Consider the following 21,776-nt stretch of genomic DNA (forward strand, 5'->3'; position numbering starts at 1 on the left):
GAAAGCTTCTAATATTTATATAAAAACTTTTAATGTTGTTGGACAACTGTAACAGATGAAGGGTCAAGTCCTTCAAACAACTGCATTAGTTGTCCAGCGATATGAAGAGTTGTCCAACGATATTGGAGAGTTGTCTTATAACTTTGCATAGTTGTCTAATAATAATTGAAGATCGATCTAGCCATTTTGTAAATTATTAAGTATAAAATAAGTCGTTTAATAATAACTGAAGATCGATCTAGCCATTTTGTAAATTATTAAGTATAAACTAAGTCGTTTAATAATAATGGAAGTTCGATCTAGTAATTGTGTGAATTATTAAGTATAAACTTAGTCGTTTAATAATAATGGAAGTTCGATCTAGTAATTTTGTAAATTATTAAGTATAAACTTAGTCGTTTAATAATAACTGAACATCGATCTAGTCATCTTGTGAATTATTAAGTATAAACTAAGTCGTTTAATAATAGTTGATCATCGATCTAGTCATTTTGTGAATTATTAAGTACAAAGTTAGTTGTTTTATAATAACCGAAGATCGATTTAGTCATTTTGTGAATTAATAAGTATAAACTAAGTCGTTTAATAATAACTGAACATTGATCTAGTCATTTTGTGAATTATTAAGTATAAACTTAGTCGTTTAATAATAACTGAACATCGATCTAGTCATTTTGTGAATTATTAAGTATAAACTTAGTCGTTTAATAATAACCGAAGATCGATTTAGTCATTTTGTAATTATTAAGTATAAACTAAGCCGTTTAATAATAGTTGAATATCGATCTATTCATTTTGTGAATTATTAAGTATAAACTTAGTCGTTTAATAATAACTGAAGATCTAGCCATTTTGTAAATTATTAAGTATAAACTTAGTCGTTTAATAATAATGAAAGTTCGATCTAGTCATTTTGTGAATTATTAAGTATAAACTAAGTCGTTTAATAATAATTGAAGATCGAATTAGTAAATATAAACTAAGTAATTTAATAACAACTAAGGCAGTTATAGGAGCAACTGAACTAATTGTAGGAACAACTGAAGTAGTTGTATTAACAACTAATAGTTGCACGGAACAATTGATAGAGTTGTACAAACGACTAAATAGTTGCACAGAACAACTGAAGTTGTACAAACAACTAAACAGTTGCACAAAACAACTTAAGGAGTTATACAAATGACTAAACAGTTGCACGAACAACTGAAGCAGTCGTCCAAACAACTAAACAATTGTACTAACAACTAAATAGCATCTGAAAATCTGAAGCAGTAACCTGGATAATTGAAGAAAAAAAGAGATAATTAAAGTTGTTGATAACAAATACACAAAAACTGAAATAATTATATCATAAACTAACACACAAAAATAGTTGATAACCTATAGACATAATACTGATCCAAATATTTTGAAAATTAAGTATAAAAACCACCTTCATACACAACTACTCTCTCAAGGAGTTAATTCCTTCTCAAGCACCGCAACAACATACTTCATCCTAAAATTATCTTGTTTGCGGATGTTGCAGCTATCTATTTAATCATTCTTAGAATTGTTCTTTCAGATGAAGAATTCTTGGCAAACCGTTGAATTGATGGAATAGCTTCAAATGTCAAAGCCTACAATATAACATTAAAAATAGCCAAATACATAATAAAGTCAAATAATAATTTAACTAAAAATCATAAAATGAAAACATCGATTTAATTACCTACGGCAAACGCCCACGGAAAGCCATGAAGATTGTATTGAGATTTGGTTGAGTTTAGCTTTTTCAAAAGATTTTCAATGGTAAGATCAAAGCTTTCTCGACTCCATGTATATGAATTGAACAAGCTTTTTTTCGACGCCATCTTTAGCCAATTAATGTTTATCTTCTTATCTGCATTTTTTGAACACAATATACAATGCACAAATCAAACTATACTAGTAACAACCTTTTGCTTTTTGGTTAAGCTTAGATCACACATTTTTTTCTATGAGTACAACAATATTTGGAGATTTACCCACTTTATCAATCAAAATTTCACTTTCTTTTCCAATTTTCGCTAATTGCTGACTTAGAGGAGGAAGAGAATGACATCGAAGTCTAATCATAATAGCGAATTCATTAATGCCAAAACAAATTGGCAAACCATTATAATCAATCCAAACCTCTTTTTTCTTTTCAGCAAAAATACGACAAAGATTAAGACCATGTACTAACTTCATTGGAAGTTGTACTGCTACATCTTTATCCAACTTCAAAAGTGACTAAAGCAAGATTTTTTAAATTCATTTTCAATAGTTTGTGTGATTAGAATCTTTCTAAAATCAACAAATTGAATTCCAAAACTGACTCTCGCATTGATTCGAGAATCATAAGACTCAGACACATTCAAGTGAGTCTTAAATTTATACGTACCATTGACAATGATTTTGAAATATCGTGGAGAGGATTCAATACCTTCTTCTTCTTCTTTATATGATTGCTCACTTTCACTTTCATCACTTTTTTCTTCTCCACTAGATTTATCTCCATCACTTTCACTACTTTTTTCCTCTCTACTTAATTTATCTCCATCACTCTCATCATCTTTTTCTTTTTCGCTTGAATTTTTGTTGCTACTCTCATTACTTTTTTCTTCACCTAATAGGTCACTGGCGCTCTTACTACTTTTTTCCATCTCACTAGATTGCTTGCCACTATTTTCATCTCTTTTTTTCTTTTCCTAATAGGTCACTACTGCTCTTACTACTTTGAAGTGTTCCAGTACCTCTTTTTTTAGTAGCAGTTAAGCTCTCAGCATTTTCTCCAACATCTGGATTGGATGAAGATGTTCCAATTCTCTTCCTCTTATATTGACGCATTATATCTACACTAGAATAGTTTTAAAAATTTAGTAAATAGTATAAAATTAACTTAATAGGATCAGTAGAAAATGTGTAATTGTAGTTCATTAAACATCAATAATTATATTATTTGTTCTACAACTAATCAATTTATCAACAACTGAACACAATTGTCCAACAACTGTCGTAATTGTGGGAACAACTTATCTAGTCGTCCGACAACTACATGCATTTGTTGGACCATTTTGTATCCAAAAGATATGCCTAATTATTTCTATAAACAACTTCAATAGTTGTCCAGACAACTAGGAAAGTTGTTGGCTGAAACAACTAAATTGAATTCACTAAATTCATTAACACAAAATAATTTTATACAGACAAAAAATTTCGTTTGAGTTAATTTCAACTTCAAACAGAATAAATGCAATGCAAAAAAACAAAAAAACAACATAGATAGATGATAATGATTTTATTCTTTATGAAACCCTAGTTTTAATATTTTGAAATAGAAAGGAGAAGAAAATTTACCTTGTATGATCAGGAAGAAAACACAATAGAAAATGTTGAATGATTTTGAAGTTGAAGAAGAAGCAAAAAGTTTGAATTTTTTTTATAAATTTTCGTCGCTTCGTCCTCCCCGTTGTCCGATTGTGTTCTAACTGAAAAGGAACTCTTCAAAAATTAATGGGTATATACAATTTAGTCTTTAAGTTTTTATCACAATTTTTAAAATACTATTTTAAGTCCTTAAATTTTTTAAATTAGTAGTTTAGTCCTTTTTTATTAATATTAAAAACCAAAAAATAGAGAAAAAAAAAGGGACCCACTTGTCCCTTTTTTAATTGAAAACTTATGAGGCATTTTAAGCTCATTTTCTCACTTCTTCAGTTGATAAACTATATAAGGTAGGAAATAAGGGGTCTCTTGGCTTACAACTATAGTTGAATGAAATTAATTATTACTCTATCCATTAAAATGAACTGAGCACTAGTTAGTTCTCCTTTTCTCTCACCAGAGTCCAGGCATGGGTATCAATGGGTACCGCCCTTATGTCTGATGATGTTTACTGCAAGCTCCTTGTCAAGCTTTATAGATTATTGGTAAGGGACTAAAAGCAAGTTCAATCTGGTGATTCTGAGCAAGATTAACAGGCCTTCACTATCTCTCTCAAGGTTGATTTCTTACGCCAAGGGAAAAGAGGATAAAAATGTTGTCATTGTGGATACTATTACCGTCGATGTTAGGGATTATAAATTTCCAAAATTAAAGGTGATAGAAAATAACAAATAGAACGATGAAGAAAACAGATTGAAATAAGCAATAGAAGAAAAAATTATTACTGCACAACTCTTTTATCTTCAATACAATCAAGATAAGTCAATATATAGACTTTTACAAAGAGTTTTATGTTGCGCATAAAACCCACGACTACTAGGACTTGTAACAGTAGCTAGTAACTCACTAAGAATCTGCCCACTTCCTAATAATTAGGAGTTGAACATTTCAACAAAATAAAAAGGCCAACAAACATTAAATAAATGCTTCCTAAACAAAAGAACACTTCCAACAATGCCTCCCTTAAACTGATAAGTCACATACATCGGTTTAACTATCTTCACAAGAGACAACATGCTTTAAAGTACAAACTCTCAATAGCTTTCTTAGCTTCACGACTGTTGCATGATTGAGAGGCTTGGTCAAAATATCAGCAACTTGGTCTTCACTTTTGCAGTAGACAACATCAATGATCTTATCCCTTGTGAGATCTCTCATGAAATGAAATTTCACATCAATGTGTTCGCTCCTCCCGTGCAAAACTGGATTTTTGAAAAGCTTAATCACTTAACCATTATCATAGTAAATTACAGTTGACTTTTGCATAAGAAGACATAGTTCAGGTAGAATATTCTTCAGTCAAATTGCTTGAGTGGCGCACACAGTTGCTGCCACAAATTCTGCTTCTGTAGTTGACAATGTAATAGTTGGTTATTTCTTGGAACACAATGAAATAGCACCATCCAAACATAAAAACATAACCAGGCGTGTTTTTCCTATCATCTTTATCTCCAGCAAAGTTACTATTTGTGAAGTTAATTAAATCTGATTTTCCTCTTTTTCTGTACAAAATGCCAAGATCATTTGTACCTTGTAAATACCTGAGAATTCTTTTAGCAGCCAACAAGTGAGTCTCTTTTGGATTTTCCATGTACCTGCTTATTAGACTTACAGAGTACATTATATCAAGTCTAGTCACTGTCAAATACATCAAACTTCCCACAATCTTGTTGTAGAAAGTATTGTCAATCCTTGTTCCTGTCACGCCCTAAGCTACCCCCGAAATGCAGACGCGGGACCTAGGACCACAAGTGATCCCAAGCTAACCCTGTTGACATAATTTAAGCATACTATAATTAACATGAATAAAAATAACTGATGCGGAAGCTAAAATCATAAATAAAGAAAAGATAGGGAATACCCATATACTATATTTGAGAGAGTTTAATACAAAAGATCTTAACTCATACTAGGCTCAAATAAACTATGTCTGAAAGTAAGCCTCTAAACTGACTAGAAATGTGGAGACATGCCCCAACTGAAACTAAAAACTGAAAGCAGTAAGGATATCATGTCACTGGTCCTCGGAGGATGAGGACTTGCCACTACTAATCTGCTGAGCTGAAAATTGAAAAACGATCTAAGAGTAATCTGGATGCCAAGAGTCTGAACCTACATCACAAGAAGATGTAGCGCAAAATATGCGTCAGTACTGAAAGGTACCAAGCATGAGGATGGAGTATCGCTGAAATACATATATAACTGACCAAGCAAAAAGCAATGACATATATATGATAGAATGCTGAAAAATACTAAACATGACTGATTTGTATGCAATGACCAACTGTGACATGCTGAAATTGAATACTAAACATGGTCAATCCAAATGGAGTCTGACTAATTTGTGGGAGCTTCTAATCACCGATAATAAAACCACACGAGTTGAATGTGGAGTCCGATGTATACTCCCCATTGAGAGGACCCAATATACCCTGCCAGAGGTATAAAAACATGTTGGCGTGATCACTAATCTGTTGCCCATGGAAGGGACTTACAACCTACTTGGCTAGTAGTTCTGGGACTATTTGGGTACGCTAAACCCAGTCCAACTCGGTATTATGCTAGTCCCAATGAATTTAGTAGTAAACTGATTATGACTAATTTTCTATATTTGTTCTGGATAGCTCAAAACTAGACATACAAACTGAACGCAACACTTTAAACTGACATTGATGCATAATACTGAGGCATGTATAACTGATTTATGATAAAGTCTAACCTACCACATGCAATTCAAGAACTAAAGAAATACATAGCTAAGGTTCTGACATTCATACAATAATCTGAAGAAGACGGGACATGCTGATTCGGAACATTAAAACATAGCTAAAATGTGACATGTTGTTTGGACGTTAGAACATATAGTTAAAAACGTGATTTCTAAATCAGAACGTTTTTAAAACAGTCTCTTCATGAAAATCGGTTGCAACTTTAGAAACTACCAGGGTTAATTCATAATCATTGAAAAACGATCAATATTTGGATCATTCTAACATTTAAAACCAAAAATCAAGAAACGTTCAAGAACCCTAATTTCGTTCATAGCATGGAATCAAGAATCGTCTGAGTTCTAGGGATCTAACGGGCGAAAAGGACCCATTAATGAAATCCAACATACCTCGTGATGAAATCTCAACGAAAAACTATCAACTAGGTCTGGACTTGACTTTTTCGATGACTTTCTAGCGTTTTCCGACAGCGGCTAGGGTTTAGCTAGGGTTTCGGCCGCCCCTCTCTCTACTCTCTTCTTTTCTTTTGTTTAATTTAATTAAATGACTTAGGTAAGTTCTAGTTAGGTTTCTAGGATTTTAAATGACTAACTAAAACCCTTTTAATTTAGGAATTAAAAGAAGAGTGGGAAAAGACAAAAACACCCTTGACTTAAAAGCTGTCCAAATCCTGATGCGGATTGGGCACCTGCCAAATCTGAAAATTTTGTAATATTTTCCTTCACGAATCTGGGGTGTTACATTAAATCCCCCTTGGAAACATTCGTCCTCGAATGAAGACTAAACTAGCTAAAAATGGAGGGAGAGGGCTACAATCCCTACCACTAAACATTGAGACTGAATTTCTAATTGAACTGAGTTCCAGGCACATGCAAATACGCTAAAAATGCAAGTACGACTGAAGGAATGTGATTCTAAGACTTAGTTGATGCCTGAACTACTGAAAAACTGAAGAGGAACTATTACCTCAAGCTGGAGTAGGATCGGAAGGAAAGAGGTAAGGATACTTGGACTTCATGGCTGCTTCTGCTTCCCAAGTAGCTCCCTCTACGGACTGACTCCTCCACAAAACCTTGACTGAAGCGACTTCCTTGTTTCTCAATCTTCTAACTTGACGATCAAGAATCTCTACTGGTACATCCTCATAAGAAATGTTATCTTTCACCGCCACGCTCTCTAAGGGAACCACGATGCTGGATCCCCCACACATTTCTTCAAAAGTGAGATGTGAAAGACTGGATGCACTGCTGCTAAATCTGCTGGCAACTCTAACTCGTAAGACACTTTCCCAATCCTTTTCAAGATCTTGTAAGGGTCTACATATCTAGGACTGAGCTTCCCTTTCTTGCCAAATCTCATCACCCCTTTCATAGGTGACACTTTCAGAAAAACCCAATCATCAACTTGGAACTCTAATTCCCTTATTCTCACATCTGCATAAGACTTCTGGCGACTCTGGGCTGTCTTAAGTCTATCTTTGATGAGTTGCACTTTCTCCATAGCATAGAGGACTGAATCTGGCCCTATCAATGCTGATTCACCTACTTCAAACCAGCCAACAGCAGATCTACATCTACGCCCATACAATGCCTCATAAGGGGCCATCTGAATGCTGGAATGGTAGCTATTGTTGAGGCGAACTCTATAAGAGAACGGTGGTCATCCTAACTACCCTTGAAGTCGATCACACAAGCTCTCAACATGTCCTCTAAGGTTTGAATGGTACGTTTTGCCTGCCCATCTGTCTGCGGATAAAATGTTGTGCTAAGGTTAACATGAGTACCAAGACCTTTCTGAAATGACTTCCATAAATGAGAGGTAAACCGAGGACCTCTATCTGAGATAATAGACAAAGGAACTCCATGCAACCTCACAATCTCATTAATGTAAAGCTTGGAATAATCCTCTTCTAAAAATGTAGTCTTAACCGCTAAAAAGTGAGAAGACTTGGTAACTCTATCAATAATCACCCAAATGTAATCATACTGTCTGCGAGTACGAGGTAACCCTGTGATGAAATCCATGTTGATCACTTCGCACTTCCAAGTAGGAATATCAATCTCTTGAGTCATACCTCCCAGTCTCTGATGTTCTACCTTGGCTTGCTGGCAATTGGGGCACTTAGCCACAAAAATCTGCTATATCTCTTTTCATACCATTCCACTAGTAGACTTCCCGCAGATCGCGGTACATTTTAGTGGCACCTAGATGAATAGAATATCTGGAATTATGGGCTTCTTCAAGGATATGCTTTCTCAACTCACCCACATCGGGAACACATAATCGACCCTGATAGCGAAGCACACCATCTCCCCCTTGGGAGAATATCTCTATTGTCTACTTCTGGACCGCACCCTTTAGCTCTAGCAATATTGGATCACTGTCTTGCTTTTCCTTAACTTCTACTACCAAAGAAGATTCTGCCCCATTCTGAACTGTTACACCACCATCTGATATGCTCATAACACGAACTCCTAAGCGAGCAAGTATGTGAACATCCTTTGCTAATTCTTTCTTCTCTTCTTCAACATGTGCTACACTACCCATAGATAGTCTGCTAAGAGCATCTGCTACTACATTTGCCTTACCAGGATGGTAATGCACACTCATATCATAATCCTTGAGGAACTCTAGCCATCTTCTCTGGCGAATATTCAACTCTTTCTGGGTGAACACATACTGAAGGCTTTTATGGTATGTGAACATATCTACATGAACACCATATAAATAATGTCTCTAAATCTTAAGTGCAAACACCACTGCTGCTAGCTCAAGGTCATGAGGTGGGTAATTCTTATCATGCACCTTAAGTTGGCTGGAAGCATAAGCTATAACCTTATCTCGCTGCATCAACACACAACCTAGGCCGACTCTGGACGCATCGCAATAAATCACATAACCATCTGAACCCTCTGGTAGATTCAAGACAGGAGCTGTAGTCAACCTAGTTTTCAATTCTATAAAGCTTTTCTCGCAATCATCTGACCGCTGAAACTTGACCATCTTCTGAGTCAACTTAGTCAATGGTGAGGTTATGGATGAAAATCCTTCCACAAACCTTCTGTAATAACCTGCTAAACCCAAGAAACTCCTGATATTTGTAGCTGAGGTAGGTCTGGGCCATTGTTTCACCGTTTCTATCTTCTGGGAATCTACTCGAATCCCTTCACTAGACACAATATCCCTAAGGAAAGCAATTGCTTGTAACCAAAACTCACACTTGTTAAATTTCACAAATAACTGGTGATCTTTGAGAGTTTGCAGAACCATTCTCAAGTGCCTTGCATGTTCTTCCTCACTCCTAGATTAAATGAGGATATCATCAATAAAGATGATGACGAACAAGTCCAAATATTGCTTGAACACTCTGTTCATCAAATCCATGAAAGCTGCAGGAGCATTGGTTAGTCCATATGACATGACTACAAATTCATAATGACCATACCGAGTTCTGAAGGCAGTCTTCAGAATGTCACTATCTCTGGCATTAAGCTAATGATAATCCGATCTGAGGTCTATCTTTGAGAAATGACTAGCACCCTGAAGTTGGTCAAACAAGTTATCAATCCTGGGAATGGGATACTTATTCTTGATTGTGACCTTGTTCAACTGTCTATAGTCAATGCACATTCTGAGAGAACCATCTTTCTTCTTTATGAACAACACTGGTGCACCCCATGGCGAAATACTAAGTCTGATGAAGCCCTTATCTAGAAGGTCTTTCACCTGCTCTTTCAATTCCTTAAGTTCAATTGGAGCCATTCTGTAAGGAGGGATAGAAATAGGCTGGGTATCTGGAAGTAGATCAATTTCAAAGTCGATTTCCCTATCGAGAGGAACTCCGGGAAAATCTTCTGGAAACACTTCTGGAAACTCATTAACCACTGGAACTGACTCAAGAGCTGGGGTTTCAGAACTAGAGTCCTTCACCCGAACTAGATGATAGAGATAACCCTTAGAGATCATCTTTCTAGCCTTAAGGTAAGAAATGAATCGACCCCTAGGCGCTAAGCTACTACCCGTCCATTCTAGGATTGGTTCGTCTGGAAGTTGAAAGCGAACAATCCTAGTTCTACAGTCGACTGAGGCGTAACAGTAATGTAATCAATCCATACCTAGAATGACATCGAAGTCTACCATTTCTAACTCTACAAGATCTGCTAAGGTGATTTTCTGAGAGACTGTGACAGGGCAATTTATGTATACCTGTCTAGCTATAAATGGTTCACCAACTGGAGTAGAGACTGAGAAAAGTTCTAAGAGAGTTTCTGGACTAACACTGAACTGGATTGCTATGAAAGGAGTTACAAAAGACAAAGTAGCTCCTGGATCTAACAATGCATAAACATCAAGATCAAAGACTCGTAACGTATCAGTGACAACATCAGGAGAAACTTCATGACCCTGTCGAACCTGAAGAGCATATAGCCTGTTTTGGTGTTGTCCGCCACCTGTACCAGAAGAGTTACCCTGCTGAGTCGGGCAACCTACTAGTATTGCTGCAGTAGTAGACTGAGCTCTACCATTTCCTCTTGGACCCTGTCTAGAAGGACAATCCTTCAACCTGTGACCCGACTGACCACACCCAAAACATCCTTCTTTCCCAGCAAGACAGTCGCCCGGATGGTTCTTACCACACTTAGGGCAAGTAGGGTATGATTTGGTTCCTGAGACTTAGATCCTGACGCCCTACCATTCTGATCATTATGGAACCTGGGAGATGGAACACTAGCTGATGAAGGCGCTGAAAATTTCTGTTGCGAGCGATTACCACCACCCGATTTCTATTGAGAGTAGTCATAGTTGCCTGTTCTAGCCTTCTTGTTCTCCTTGTCCCGTTCCCTAAGCTTAGCACCTTTAACCTGTTGAGCATGAGTCATGAGCCTAGAGATGTTCATATCTCCCAACAACATAGCATTTATGCACTCTGTCTTAACCAAGTCTGATACTCCATACAAGAACTTGTTCATCTATGCCCTAGAATCAACAACCATGTGAGGAGCATACCTGGAGAGTTAGTTGAACTTGAGCCCATACTTCTGAACAGCCATGTTACCCTGCCTCAAATCCATAAACTCTTGGGCCCTTGTCTCTCTCAACTCAATAGGGAAGAACCTGTCCAGAAAAGTCTCACTAAAGCAATCCCAAGTAATAGGAGCTACATTCGTACCCCTACTATCCTTCCATTGAGTATACCAGATATGAGCCACATCCTTAGTGCGGCTTTTCAGACATCCTAGGACTCTTAAACCTAATGCTCTGATACCAACTTTGTCACGCCCCGAGCTACCCCCGAGACGCGGACACGGGACCTAGGACCACAAGTGATCCCAAGCTAACCCTGCTAGTTTAATCTGAGCATACTATATTTAACATGAATAAAAATAATTGATGCGGAAGCTAAAATCATAAATAAAGAAAATATGAGGAATACTCATATACTATAATTGAGAGAGTTTAATACAAAAGATATTAACTCATACTAGGCTGAAATTAACTATGTCTGAAAGTAAGCCTCTAAACTGACTAGAAATGTTGGGACATGCATCAACTAGATTTAGCAAAACTGAAACTAAAAACTGAAAGCAGTAAGGATATCATGTCTTTGGTCCTCGGAGGATGAGGACTCACCATTACTAATTTGTTGAGCTAAAAATCAGAAAATGATCTAAGTGCAATCTAGATGCTGAGAGTTTGAACCTACATCGCAAAAAGATGTAGCGCAAAATATGTGTCACTACTGAAAGGTACCGAGCATGAGGATGGAGTATCGCTGAAATACATATATAACTGACCAAGCAAAAAGCAATGACATATATATGATAGAATGCCGAAAAGTACTAAACATGACTGATCTGTATGCAATGACCAACTATGACATGCTGAAACTGAATACTAAACATGGTCAATCCAAATAGAGTCTGACTGATTTGTGTGAGCTACTAATCACCGATAATAAAACCACACGAGTTGAATGTGGAGTCCGATGTATACACCCCATTGAGAGGACCCAATATACCCTGACAGAGGTATAAAGGCATGCTGGCGTGATCACTAATCTGTTGCCCATGGAATGGACTTACAACCTACTTGACTAGTAGTTCTGGGACTATTTGGGTACGCTAAACCCCAGTTCAACTCGGTATTATGCTAGTCCCAATGAATTTAGTAGTAAACTGATTATGACTGATTTTCTATAATTGTTCTGGATAGCTCAAAACTAGACATGCAAACTTAACGCAACAATTTAAACTGACATTGATTCATAATACTGAGGCATGTATAAATGATTCCTGATAAAGTCTGACCTAACACATACAATTCAAGAACTAAAGAAATACATAGCTAGGGTTCTGACATTCATAAGATAATCTGAAGAAGACGGGACATGCTGATTTGGAACATTAAAACATAGCTAAAAAGTGACATGTTGTTTGGATGTTAGACCATATAGTTAAAAACGTGATTTCTAAATCGGAATGTTTTTAAAACAATCTCTTCATGAAAATCAGTTGTAACTTTAGAAACTACCAGGGTTAATTCATAATCATTGAAAAATGATCAATATTTGGATCATTCTAACATTTAAAAACCAAAATCAAGAAACGTTCAAGAACCCTAATTTCGTTCATAGCATGGCATCAAGAATCGTCTGAATTCTAGGGATCTAATGGGCAAAAGGGACCCATTAATGAAATACAACATACCTGGTGACAAAATCTCCACGAAAAACTATCAACTAGGGCTGGACTTGACTTTTCCGGCGACTTTCTAGCGTTTTTCGGCGGCGGCTAGGGTTTAGCTAGGGTTTCGGCTGCCCCTCTCTCTACTCTCTTCTTTTCTTTTGTTTTACTTAATTAAATGACTTAGGTAAGTTTTTGTTAGGTTTCTAGGATTTTAAATGACTAACTAAAACCCTTTTAATTTAGGAATTAAAGAAGAGTGGGAAAAGACAAAAACACCATTGACTTAAAAGCTGTCCAAATCGTGATGCGAATTGGGCACCTGCCAAAACTGAAAATTCTGCAAATTTTTCCATCACGAATCTGGGGTGTTACATTACATCCCCTTTGGAAACATTCGTCCTCGAATGAAGACTAAACTAGCTGAAAATGGAGGGAGAGGGCTGCAATCCCTACCACAAAACACTAAGACTGAATTTCTAACTGAACTGAGTTCCAAGCACATGCAAATACGCTGAAAATGCAAGTACAACTGAAGGAACATGATTCTAAGACTGAGCTGATGCCTGAACTACTGAAAAACTGAAGAGGAACTATTACCTCAAGCTGGAGTAGGATCGGAAGGAAAGAGGTAAGGATACTTGGACTTCATGACTGCTTCTGCTTCCCAAGTAGCTCCCTCTACGGACTGACTCCTCCACAAAACCTTGGCTGAAGCGACTTCCTTGTTTCTCAATCTTCTAACCTAACGATCAAGAATCTCTACTGGTACATCCTCATAAGAAAGGCTATCTTTCACTGCCACACTCTCTAATGGAACCACGGATGTTGGATCCCCCACACACTTCTTCAAAAGTGAGATGTGAAAGACTGGATGCACTGCTGCTAAATCTGCTGGCAACTCTAACTCGTAAGCCACTTTCCCAATCCTTTTCAAGATCTTGTAAGGGCCTACATATCTAGGACTGAGCTTCCCTTTCTTGCCAAATCTCATCACCCCTTTCATAGGTTACACTTTCAGAAAAACCCAATCAACTTGGAACTCTAATTCTCTTCTTCTCACATCTGCATAAGACTTCTGGCGACTCTGGGCTGTCTTAAGTCTATCTTTGATGAGTTGCACTTTCTCCATAGCATAGAGGACTAAATCTGGCCCTATCAATGTTGCTTCACTTACTTCAAACCAGCCAACAGCAGATCTACATCTACGCCCATACAATGCCTCATAAGGTGCCATCTGAATGGTGGAATGGTAGCTATTGTTGTAGGCGAACTCTATAAGAGGAAGGTGGTCATCCCAACTATCCTTGAAGTCGATCACACAAGCTCTCAACATGTCCTCTAAGGTCTGAATGGTATGCTCTGCCTACCCATCTGTCTACAGATGAATTGTTGTGCTAAGGTTAACCTGAGTACCAAGACCTTTCTGAAATGACTTCCAGAAATGAGAGGTAAACTGAGGACCTCTATCTGAGATAATAGACAATGGAACTCCATGTAACCTTACAACCTCATTAATGTAAAGCTTGACATAATCCTCTGCTGAAAATGTAGTCTTAACCGCCAAAAATCGATAAGACTTGGTAACTCTATCAACAATCACCTAAATGGAATCATGTTATGTGCGAGTACGAGGTAACCCTGTGATGAAATCCATGTTGATCACTTTGCACTTCCAAGTAGGAATATCAATATATTGAGTCATACCTCTTGGTCTTTGATGAAGGACTGATATTGATCCCCGTGAGGACATCAGAAGGGGCATCTGCAGTTTCCAGTATTTGATTTATAGCTGAAGGTGTCAGAGGGACCTCCACACCTCACACTGTTACAAAGTGAGAACGGGCATCAGGATTCCAATTTGCGTAGAATTCCAGCACCACACTAACATTGCACTCTGATGGATCTTGAAAGATGAAACCCATGTGCAGCTCTTGCAGATGACGCATAATGTGTGGGAACTCCCTCTCTAAGTTGACATCATCAAGTATCACATCCGAGAAGTACTTGGCTTCCGTGTGTGATTTGTACCACTTCTTGCCCTCCGATGTGACAGCCTTCTCCCCGTAGCGCTGAGTTTGTCCTCTTGGGACTGCGGGTGCAGGGGGGAATTGTGGTGCCCGTTCTTACTCTCTTACGGTTGTTATACGCCACCGTTTTGCCCGACCTTTGTGTGCTAGACATGGTAACCTGCAATCAGACAAAACTCATATCATTTAATGAGACTCAATAATGGAAGGCCACCCCACACATACTCTCAAACACAACTTCACAAACAACACGGTACTCAGACTTCTCAATGTCATTTTCAGCATATGATTCACAAAATTCACCCCAGCCCAAACATACAAACCCAAACATCTCAGATTCTACTCAAGAATTCGAACCAATACATATCCTTCTACTCCAATCACTTCCCTCATAACCTATTTTCCACTCAAGACTTCCCAAACCCCAATTTTTTATTTATATGGTCAACCAAATGCATTCCAACAAATTTTACCACTATGACTAGTAGTAATTAAGCAGAAAACCATAAAGAACAACAATTTCAACATAGTAGACTAACTCACCCATCGCATACATGAATATTAGTCCTAACTTACGTAAATCATCCAAATAAAGAAACAAAAATGTGTAGGAAACATACCTTTTGTGCTTAGACCCACAAAAACTGATGAACTTGGTGAGAAATTCCAACTTCGCCACACGAATTTGTTCTTGGAAAGAGTTAGGGTTGATGGAGAAAGGGGAATAAAGAAATTTAGAAGAGAAAATAGAGTTTAAGGGACGGCTTAGGGGATTAAAAGGAAATGGGGGTCGGTTTTACCATATTGGTCGGGTAAAACCCGACTTTTTAAATGAAAATACCCTAAAACTTACCAGGTCCGCGACGCGGAGATGTCGTGGACATGCCTTTTGTCTTTTCTGCTTTCGCTTGGGGCTCTCCTCTTGCAGAAACAAGTCTGTGACTCGGTGAGGTCGCGGACTCCACTGTTTTCTCGCCCCGTCTTCGATTGGGGCTCGTCTTTTGCAAAAACAAGTCCATGACGCGATGAGGTCACGGACTCCACTATTTTCTCGCCCCAAAATTTCTCTTTTTTTTCTTTTTTTTTACAAATTACAACTTTTAAGATAACTGAAATAACCTATAACTAAAATTACACCAAACTAGCCTATTCAAATAAAACACAACGGGAATATCTTCTAAAATACAAGGTCTCGAGTTGCCTCTCAAGTAGCGCCTGATTTAATGTTGCGGCACGACTCAGCTCCTCCTCATTTATTGCTCAACTCCAAACTTTCTTCTTCTCGAACCACCTCTTGTCCAAAATAAAGTCTCACCCTTTATCCATTCACGATGAACGTGGATTGCTTAACCTCATTCCATAACTTTACAATGCCGTGGTTGGTCATGCACACCACCTCAAATGGTCCGATCCATTTTGACTTCAACTTACCTGGAAACAACCTCAATCTAGAGTTAAACAATAATACCTTTTGCCCTAATTCAAAAAGTCGAGGCATAATATGCTTATCATGCCATCGTTTAGTCTTCTCCTTATAGAGCTTGGCATTTTCATAGGCATGGAGTTTGAATTCTTCCAATTCATGTAGCTGACCCATCTTTTTTCTCCCTGCTAGTTCCGGGTCCATGTTCAACTTCTTCATTGCCCAGTAAGCCTGATGTTCTAATTCAACTGGAAGGTGACACGCTTTACCAAACACCAAGTGATAGGGAGAAGTCCCTATTGGTGTCTTATAAGCTGTCATGTGTGCCCATAATGCATCATCAAGCTTCATTGCCCAATCTTTTCTTTTGGCATTCACTGTTTTCTGTAGAATCTGCTTCACTTCCCTGTTTGACACCTCTAGCTGGACACTAGTTTGAGGGTGGTATGTTGTAGCTACCTTGTGTCTGACTCCATATTTAGCTTAGATATTCTTCACCAATTGATTTATGAAGTGTGTCCCTCCATCACTGATTATTGCTCTAGGAGTTCCAAACCGAGTGAAGAAGTGCTTCTTTAGAAACTTCAACACCACTTTAGCATCGTTAGTCGGCAATGCCACTGCCTCAACCCATTTTGACATATAGTCCACAGCCACAAGTATGTATTGATTTCCATTCGATGGAGGGAATGGCCCCATGAAGTCGATCACCCAGACCAAATATTTCAACCTCCAAGATGTTATGCAAGGGCATCTCATGTCATCTGGAAATAGACCCCATCATCTGGCATTGATCACAACTTTTCACATACCCTGCAGCATCCATAAACAAAGTAGGCCAGAAAAAACTTGATTGGAGCACCTTATGCTCACCTCCATGATGACCCCATATGCAGATGAGTGGCAACTATCCATCACTTGTCTCATCTTGGACTCAGGCACACACCTCCTCATCATTTTGTCTGGCTCTTGATTGAATGGATAAAGTTCATCCCATATGTAGAACCGAGCATCATAATAAGCCTCTTCTTTTGGTGTGTGGTTGCACCTGGTGGAAACAATCCGCTAACCAAATAATTAAAAATATATGCATACCATGGTAGTTCGGTCACCTCTAGTGCCAATAGTTGTTCATCAGGGAATTCTTCCCTAATCTGACCTTGTTCTCCCACATGTGACGAACTCTCCAATCTTGACAGGTGGTCTGCAATCTGGTTTTCAGAACCTCTTCGGTCCTTGATGTCGATGTTAAACTCTTGTAGCAATAGAATCCACCTTATTAACCACGACTTTGCATCCTTCTTGTTGAACAAGTACCTGATAGTTGCAAGGTCAGTATGAACAACAACTTTAGTACCTACAAAGTAAGATCTAAACTTGTCAAAAGCATAGACCAAGGTGAGCATTTCTTTTTCAACCAATATGTAGTTGGTTTGGGCCGCATCCAGTGTTTTACTTGCATAATATATTGAGTGATACACCTTCTCTTTCCTTTTCCCCAACACTGCTCTCACAGCCACATCACTTGCATCACACATCAGCTCAAAAGGAAGCTCCCAATTTGGGGAAGTTAGGATTGGAGCTTTTATCAGCTTCTTCTTCAAAGCTTCAAAAGCTTGCATTCATTGCTCATTAAATACAAATTTCATCTCATTCTCTAGGAGACTACATATGGGTCTTGCAATCTTAGAGAAATCCTTGATGAATCTCCTATAGAAACCAGCATGACCCAAAAAACTTTGCACCCCTTTAACAGAAATTGGGGGAGGTAACTTTTCAATTACTTCCACTTCGGCACGATCGCCCTCTCTTTGACACCTTATGGCTTAGCACAATCCATTCATTCGCTAGGAAATGACATTTTTTCCCATTTTAGGACGAGATTAGGTTCCTCGCATCTAGCCAGCACCCTGTCTAAATTCTCCAAGCACCTGTCAAAAGACTCCCTAAATACTGAGAAGTCATCCATGAATATTTTCACAAAATCTTCAACCATATCATGAAAGATAGCCATCATACATCTTTGGAAGGTAGTTGGAGCATTGCCTAGCCCAAACGACATTCTCTTGAAAGCATATGTCCCATACAGGCAAGTGAATGTAGTTTTCTCCTGTTCCTCTGGTGTAATCACAAGTTGGTTGTATCCTGAATAGTCATCCAGCAAATAATAATATTCTTGTCCAACCAACTTGTCCAACATCTGATCAATAAAAAGAATCGGGTAGTGATCCTTTCTGGTGGCTTCATTCAATTTTTTGTAATCCATGCATATTCGCCATCCTGTCACTCTCCTGGTTGGAATCAGCTCATTTTTTCATTGGTTATCACCGTCATGCCTCCCTTTTTAGGCACACACTAAACTGGGCTGACCCACTTGTTGTCCGAAATTGGATAGACAATACCCGCATCTAGCCATTTGATCACCTTCTTGTGCACCACATCTTTCATCATTGGGTTTAGCCTGCGTTGCGGTTGCACAATTGACTTGTTCCCCTCCTTCATGAATATTATGTGCATGCATAAAGTTGGGTTGATGCCATGTATGTCAGTTATCTGCCAGCCTATCGCCCTTTTCCTCTTCTTCAATATTTTCATAGATACCTCAACCTGCAATTCGGACAAAGCAGAAGAAAGGATTACATGTAAAGATTCATTAGCACCTAAGAATGCATACCTGAGATGAGAAGGGAGAGCCTTTAACTCCAACGTTGGTGCTTCCACAATTGAAGGCTTGGGAGGTGGTCCCAAGACTCTATTTAAAAGCTTTACAAACTTGCGAAGCATACTCACATTCGGGACATTTAGGACGTTAGCCAATTCATGGGCTTCAACATCTCCCTCAATGTCTTGCCCAATAAACACTCTCTCTAAAGGGTATTGGGCTTAAACATATTTAGCTGCCATTGCCTCATCAATGACTATAATTGCAGACAACTCCTCATATATTGCAGGCAACTTTATTGCCTTGTAAACATCAAATATCTCGACCTAGTCATGAGCCCTCATTGTTAGTCTACCGGCCTCCACATCAATTAATGCACCTCCGATTGCTAGGAATGGGCGTTCCAAAATAAATGGGACCTCTGGGTCAGGCTCAAAATCCAAAATGACAAAGTCCACGAGGAAAAAATCAGAGTTCCCACTTGAACCAAGACATCTTCAATAACGCCATCTGGCCTTGCCACCGAATGGTCCGCTAACTGTAACATAATGGTTGTGGACTTGCGCCTTCCTAGTCCCAATTTGAGAAACATGGACGTAGGCACCAAATTGATACTTGTGCCCAAATCGCACAACCCTCTTGCCTTAACATACTGACCAATTGTATATGAACAATGAAACTCCCTGGATCTTTCAACTTAATTGGGAGCCAGGTCTGGATCCTAGAACTGCACTGCTCCATGAGTGCTACTGTTGCATACTCAGCCAATCTACTCTTGTTGGCTACCACATCTTTCACATATTTGGCATACTTAGGAATACCCTGCAACACATCTATCAAAGGCAAGTTAACATGTACCTGTTTGAGTAATTCAATAAACTTACCGAAACATTCATCCTCCTTTTGTTTTTTGAATTTCTGTGGGAATGGAGGACGTGGTTTTGCTTTTGGTTCCTCATTAACCCTTTGTTCACTTGGTTCTGCTTCATCTACAGGTTTTCCTTTTTCATCAGCAACTTTTTCCTTTGGTGCCAACTCCTCCAATGGACGACCACTCCGAGTACTCACAATATTTACCTGCTTTGGGTTTGGGTCGATATTTCCCGGTAAACTCCCTTTTGGTCGGGAAGTTTGGGCTCTAGCAAACTGCCCAAACTGCTTCTCCAAATTCTGAGTCGCCAATTGATTGTTTCGAACATCTTCTGCCAATTTAGCTTGATCCGCCATGATTTGTTTTAGCATGTCCTCCACACTCATATCACTTTGCTTGGCAGCTTACTGGTTACCATGGTTTTGTTGATTTCCATGGCTTTGTTGATGGTACTGTTATCCACTACTCTGTGGTCTGCATTGGTTTTGTCCTTGATGTTGGTTTTGATTGCCACCCCATGAAAAGTTTGGGTGGTTCCGCCAGCTCGGGTTGTAGGTATTTCAATAGCTCTGGTGATTTCCTCATCGTTGAGCATTACCTATAAAATGAACAGATTCTGGGTTTGTTTCACATACATCAGCACCGTGATCTCCACCTCCACATACTTCACACCAAGCTTGTAGTTGATGTACCATATTAACTTGGGCTTGTTGTTGTTCTAGTGACATGTTGCTGAAATGAGTAGTCATCATATTCTGCATTGCTGCGATTTGTGCTGACAAAGTTGTCACTGCATCCATTTCCAACACTCCAGCAGTCTTCTGTATGATTGGTTTAGTTCCTCCGTCATTCCACTCGGGGTTACCCTGTGAAATTCTATTGAGCAATGTAAACAGCTCAGCATATGTCTTCTCCAAAGCTTGTCCGCCTGCAACAGAATCAAGTAATTTTTTGTGTTTGGTTCCAACCTTTCAATGAAGGTATGGACCAACACTTCGTTAGCTTGATGGTGATGTGGACAACTTAACAGCAGGGACTTATACCTATCCCAAGCTTGGTACAATTTTCCCCTCCTTTCTGCCGGAAGCTTAATATGTCGCTTCTCAGCTTGACTGTTTTACCGGATGGAAAAAACCTTAAACTTTCGGGCAAGATCATCCCAAGTTGTTATGGAATTTGCGGGGTCAGAGTTCAGCCATCTTTTTGCTTCCCCCAGCAGAGAAAAGGGGAATAATGTAAGCCTCACATAATCATAGTTCACTCCAGTTAGAGTGTATGTGTCACTGATCTCGAGGAAATTCTGAATATGCACTCATGGGTCCTCATGAGATAGACCAGTGAACTGCCTGTTTGTATGCAGTAGTTGCACCATGTTTTGCTTCAATTCAAACCCCCCACCAGGTGCAAGTTTCTGAATACTTGAGGTAACATTGGTGGTTTGTGGGATTGCCACATCCCTCACTTTCATTTCTATCATCACTGCCGGTGGGTCTTGATCCTCCCTTTCTTCTGAAGTTTCTGGTTTACTAGCCACAAGAGGAACATAATAAGTGAGTCTTCTGTGCCTTCTCCGGTAACGAACAAATCTCTCTGGTTCAGCTAAAGGCTTTAACAAGTCCTGTTCGTCTTCCAGTGTGAAAACCTGACACAACCTGTGAAATGAAGAGCCAAGTTCAAGTTATCAACACTTGTACAAATAATTTAGACACTCAAAAATTAGATATCTGCCGATTTCAAAGTCCCCGGCAGCGGCGTCAAAAACTTGTTGCGTCCAAAAGCACACGCAAGTGCACGTGGTCACTCAAGTAGTAGAACGACTCTTTCGAGCCGAATTATCGAACCCAAGGGACTTCAAATCAACAAATAACAACTTTGCTATGTCTAAAATAAATTTACTTATGTGACAAATAATTTTCGAAATTTGTTTGTAT

This window comes from Solanum verrucosum, unplaced genomic scaffold (genome assembly GCF_900185275.1).
Source record: "Solanum verrucosum unplaced genomic scaffold, falcon-dt-bn FXZP01000176.1, whole genome shotgun sequence".
In the NCBI taxonomy this organism is placed as follows: domain Eukaryota; kingdom Viridiplantae; phylum Streptophyta; class Magnoliopsida; order Solanales; family Solanaceae; genus Solanum; species Solanum verrucosum.